Source organism: Mytilus californianus, unplaced genomic scaffold (genome assembly GCF_021869535.1).
Source record: "Mytilus californianus isolate M0D057914Y unplaced genomic scaffold, xbMytCali1.0.p SCAF_9, whole genome shotgun sequence".
Classification (NCBI taxonomy): domain Eukaryota; kingdom Metazoa; phylum Mollusca; class Bivalvia; order Mytilida; family Mytilidae; genus Mytilus; species Mytilus californianus.
The window spans coordinates 42,944,828-42,950,940 of NW_026262745.1; positions in this window are offsets into that span (position 1 = coordinate 42,944,828).

Sequence of the window (6,113 nt, forward strand, 5' to 3'; positions counted from 1 at the left end):
GCGCTATTTTCAAAAATCTGAAACTAGAGCTCTAAATTTAAAAAAAAAATGGTAAAAACAGGGGGTTGCCCTAATACATGGCTTCTAGAGAAAAATAATGAGGGGTGTCACGGGGTATGACTATATAGGTCTTGTAGAGGAGAAACAGGCGCATCTTTTGCGCAAGATATCGAAGGGCGCTATGTTCAAAAATCTGAAACTAGAGCTCAAAATTAAAAAAAAAAAATGTTAAAAACAGGGGGGTTGGCCTATTCCATGGCTTCTAGAGAAAAATAATGAGGGGTGTCACGGGGTATGACTATATAGGTCTTGTAGAGGAGAAACGGGCGCATCTTTTGCGCAAAGTATCGAAGGTCGCTATGTTCAAAAATCTGAAACTAGAGCTCCAATTTAAAAAAAAAATGTTAAAAACAGAGGGGTTGGCCTATTCCATGGCTTCTAGAGAAAAATAATGAGGGGTGTCACGGGGTTTGACTATATAGGTCTTGTAGAGGAGAAATAAGCGCATCTTTTGCGCTAGGTATCGAAGGGCGCTATATTCAAAAATCTGAAACTAGTGCTCAAAATTTAAAAAAAAAATGTTAAAAACAGGAGGGTTGGCCTATTCCATGGCTTCTAGAGAAAAATAATGAGGGTGTCACGGGGTATGACTATATAGGTCTTGTAGTTGAGAAACAGGCGCATCTTTTGCGCATGGTATCGAAGGGCGCTATTTTGCAAAAAATTAAACTAGAGCTCAAAATTAAAAAACAAAATTGTTAAAAACAGGGGGGTTGGCCTATACCATGGCTTCTACAGAAAAATAATGGTGGGTAGTAGTGTAAAAAGGGGGATTCTGCCGCACTTGCCATTTTTAAGCACAAATCCTGCATAGGGACCCCAACCTCAAACATAAAATGCAAATTCATTGTGTTTCAACTAGTCTAAGGGTAGAAACAAGAATATGGCTTTTTGTAAACAATGTTAGAGACACCTTAAAGGGATGTAATCCTAGGGGTAGATACAAAAATATGGCTTACGTACAGAAGATGGAGGAACTCAGAAGTTAAAAAATCGTAGACGACGATTTTATTAATGATAATGTTTTCAAGGGTAAAGGCAAAGGACCAGAGCCTGGAAATTCTAAAATGGAAGGAACTCCCAACCTGGGTAAAATATAAAATCCTAGAAGTGGTAGAAGTAGATGGGAAGTTTGGGAGGAGTAAGATCTTCACCTTGAAAAAACAGAGAAGGAGAAACGACAAGGGTATGGGCCTGCAGTAGTCTGAACAGAGAGAAGGAACCCTTGGAAGGAGCCTTCGTGAGAAGTACAGGCTTAAAAGTTAGTAAAATGACTAAACAGGAGTACTTTTCTTGCGATCTTGTAAGAAATTAATTAAAAAAAAAAAAAAATGGGTTGGATGGGGTACAAAAAATATTTCCATCCGATATTTCTGCCGGATCGGAAAGTTTTGTTTTCTTTTTTGTGTTTTTTTTTATGCTTGAAACGGAGCACATCGTGAAGTGAAGCAGAACGGAACACATCGTGAAACGATGTGTGTAGTGAAGCGTAATGGAATGATGTGTGACGTTTTTACGGCGCATGCGCATTAAGGTCCTCACTAAAAGTGGTGGAAGGTTGTCGCAGCTGATCTTTCTCATCATAGTAGTTCTTGAGGCAGCTTGTGATCTTACCAAACTCAGCATCATCAATTTGTTCATCATCAGCCAAAGCAGTACTAATACATTGTTCAACCAAGGATTTTGTGGACTGTGCCAATCGCAAGGTGTCACGGTGTTTTTTCTTCTTTTTCATGATACGCCTTGAGATCAGTGTGAGTACCATCACGCCAGTGGCACTCAAGCAAGCAAGGGATCCTAGGGGAAGGGAGGCTATAATACCTATACCGGTCAAAGCTGAACCCATGGTGCAGCTGTCAACATCAAACTGGCTACGGAACACACACCCTGTGCTATAGACACTACTTTATCGAGTCGTTTGTAGATCTTCAAGGTACGTTGACACTTTAGAATATCCGCGTTGAGTTGGTCTTCCATACATTCGACTCTGGTCTGCCGGTAACCAGAATCTAAATCATCCATTTATTTATAGGAGCATACCGAGGAGGGGAATGTTTTTGAAGGGGCTGTTAGCACCTAAGATCAGACCGGCTCCGTCGTGGAATTGCTGACCACGCTTTAAGTAGAGTCCATCACCATAGGTGATCTGGGCGTTTGATGGTTTGAGGTAGAGACTGTTGCCACTAGGTTTCACGGTACAAACACACCCACCACGTTTCAGGTACAATCCAGACAATAAGGCCTTGTTGATGGCTACACCACCCAGACCGCTCAAGGCTCCAACACCCAAGGCAGGTAGAATGGTCTTAGCTACCATGGGAAGTGCCCTCATTACCAGCCCTGCCAACATGGGTAGGAATCCACCTACTTTTTGCACGTTTTCCTTCATTAGGGCGGCACTCAGCTACAGATTCATACCACCAGTACCTTTCTGGAGAAGCTTAATAATCTTTTGAATCTGCCGAGAGGTGAGCCATATCTTGTGTTCACCTTGCAGGTTTGCGTGGGACAAACGAATGGAGACCGGACAACCTTGCTTGACAGCCCGTTGTAGTTTATCAGCTTGACCTTTTGTCAAGTTCAAACCATGTTCGTGATAAGTCATTTATTTATACCTCACGAAGATAAAAGCGGATGGTGAGATGTTCACCCCTGAAATCGATGGGCCTACCATCTTGATCGGTGAGATACGTTTGCATGCGATTGATGGTTCGCAAGGTCACCGGCAAGTATACTAGATTCTTGGGGGTTTGAATGATCTTCATACCAGGACCGTCTGCGGGAAAGAAGCTGTAGATGGTAGACTGCTGTGTACCATTCACATAACTTCTATCTCTATGGATGATATTACTATTCACCAGAATGCTGTTGATGCTGATGATATTTACAATGTGTTCCCCTTCTGTATAGCCGTCTGTGATCATATCGAATGTGTAAATCTGCCGCTTGAATCCCAAGACGGTGTTGATGCTATTGACAACGTTGAAGTCTACTCGATAGTGTCTTGTGAGGGTTAGCGTTGCTCTTAAGGTCGCCCGGTTGGTATCGATGATGATTTTTGTTTTGTGTTTGTTGAGCCGTAGCCGCCGCTGGATCTCATTGTTGATGTCTTCGATGTCACATGAACCTGTGCTCAATGCGATGGGAAACCAGTTGGCACCATCGTCGGGGGAGTAGCGGAAGGAATTGTTAGCTGAATGAATGTTGGGGATGGAGTTATAGGTTTCCAGGTTCACTAATGCCATCTCATAGGTCTTGGATTCCTTGAGTTCCAGTGGGGGGGGGGGGGGGGGGGGGGGTTGAACCAGGTAAGGATTTGACTATCGTTTCCAGAGACGATGAACGAGAACCCCTGTTTGGGGTCAGTGTTGTTTGCAATTCGTCGCAAAAATGTGTTATCCATTTATTTATGGTACACCATTGTCACATATTTTTGCTTCCACTCTTCGATACCGTCATACTGCTCCTTGAGTTGTCTACCAGTCTTCACCACGATCGCAAAGACTTCTGCAGGGCGGCTGGCAAAGAGGATTTGTAGGTAAATGTTTTCCATTTTTTACTTTTAGAACACAACGTTCATCTTCTGATCATCGGATTCAAAATGTAGGATTCTGTCGGAAATGATAAGTGCAAATGCTCTGGTGTTGGCCTCCACGTTACGCTCGAACTGGGCCCGGATCTGAATGTCCACCGTGGATTCTTTCAGCCGCTCGGACTGGTGACTCACGTCAATGACAAACAAGGAGTACAGATCGATGAAGTCAGAGGGGTTGATGCCACCGTTGCTGAGGAGGGTGTCCATGTTGTGGAATTTCTTCATGAAGTCAGCAGCCTCTTTGAACACTCTGGCTACCCTGTTTTCGGTGAAAACGGCATTGTAGTCGACGGCCGGGTAGCGTTCAGCGTTGAGAGTGACAGGGGTGTTTTGCAATCGACAGTTATCGAACACGGCAGCATTGCGCTCCTGGTTCCCACTTCTCTCGGTTTGGAAGGCAACGATGATGTACCTGGGCTTCTCGCGACCGCTCTTGGCAGATAAACGCCAGCTGAACTGTGAGGCTTTTGGGACGGCTATGGAATCGCACTGCCTCATTCGAAATCCACAGTTGATCTTCGCTTTACTCTGAATGGTTTTGTATAGCTGCATCTTGTTTTCGTCTGAAGGAGTGACGTGGGGGACGAACCATGAGATCTTACGCAGGACAACTTTTCCCACGTCGACGGCGTGGTCCCTCAGGATGGCATTTGTATCTGAATCGCGCACGAGTGTGATTTCATGCCTTAACCCGTACACGATCTTGTCGTAGTCATCAGCGAAATAAAAAATGTGCTTCAGGGGGATGGCGAATGAAAACGACCCTTTGTTCGCCGGCTTGGCAATGATATAGCCACGGCGCGCTACAAAGCCAGTGTTGTTTGCATGGGTGTCGGTGGAGGAATCCTTGAACCACAGTTGGTTGAGACCTTGTGATTTGGAAAAGTCGTCGGGGTAGGTCAACATTCCCATCATGGAAGTGGCGACGCCGGGGTCGTTGATGTGCTCGATTTGCTGGCCGGAGATCTAGAGTCGATAGCTGATGGTTCTGAAGAGATACATGATACCATTATGGACGAGGGACACGAGATCAGCGTCGGCATATGCAGTGCCGTCGTTCATTATGAGCCGTCCTTCGAAATTCTACCAAGAGATAACTCTCGGCGGAGTGTAGGAACAAATCCTGGGTTTCGATGTTGATTCGGAGTTCAGAACCGGCACTGTTCAGCTGGGCACTGGCTTGTGGTTCGTATTCTCGATCCTGATATTCCGAGAGACTTTCGTCGAAGGTCAACCCTTCGGTGATTGTAAGGATGTCAGACATAATGTATTTATTTATAGCGTTTGACGAATTCGTGGATGGTTTTGATACCAGAGCCAAAGATAAGATTGTTCAACCGAACTTTCTCTGGCTTCTTGCGTTGAACACTTGACTGTTGGGGGGTTTTATTGTGTTTCCTGGGGCGGGTCACATTATCAACCACATGGTCGACGGCTTTGGAGGCCCCTTTCAATACCTTTCCAGGCTGCATTGGTGGCAGCACTCACGGCCTTACTTCCTAGGGTTTTGGCGGCAGAGGAAGTAAACATGTGTCCAGCCGAACTGGCGATTGTGTCAAACAGTCCTCTTCTACCGTAGGCGTACTTTCGAGCGTAACCTTTTAACACTTATTTATAGGATGCTACGATGAAGCGCCATATATTCCTCGATGAGGATATGTCTACCCTTTTTCATAGCATCGATAATCGACACAATTTCGTTGCGCACACCATTAGTTCCTGCTAGGTATGCTGCGGCACACAGTTCCAAGCGATTGAGAAGCTGCTTGAAGTTGGAAGGTAAAAACACGGTTTGCAGCCCACTGCCAAACTTATTCTTTTAGTAGATGTGGGACACGATTTCCTTCCACTTGTAACCCTTATTTGCCTTCGGGGTTCTCGAGAGGGTGGAATTGCCTAGATACATGGCACCGGAACATTTTAGAATCTGTGCATAGTCCTCTAGGTCTTCGTGCTCGAACGATTCTGGATTCTTTTTCACCATGAGTTCCCAGAGGCCAAGGGTTCCTTTGTACCTCACACCATCCACGAAAATATCATCACCGTCAAAAGTAACTGGTGAGATTCCGATAAAGATACTATCGTTTTCAGATCGCAATCCAAAGGTGTGGTCGGCGGAAGGAGTCATACTGAGCTGCAAATACTGCCGTGCTCGGGGTCCAAGGGCGGTGTCTGTAGGTGGTGCGATGGGTAGTGGGTCGGTAAACTCGGGCGGTGGAGGAGGAAGGGCTGGCACTGCTGCAGGAAGGTCTGCGATCGTTTTGGTGATCTGTGAAGCTACCTCTCGCTGAGCCTCAACCACAGGCTTATACACCTTGGAAAGGTCTCGGCTAAGTCCAATCTTGTCGAGGCGATGCTGCATGTTACTGGCTTGAATTTTCCGCTTGGTGTCTTGCAACTACCTGGCAAGCGCCTCACGCTGCTTAGGGTCGATAATCTTGATAAACGTCATTTATTT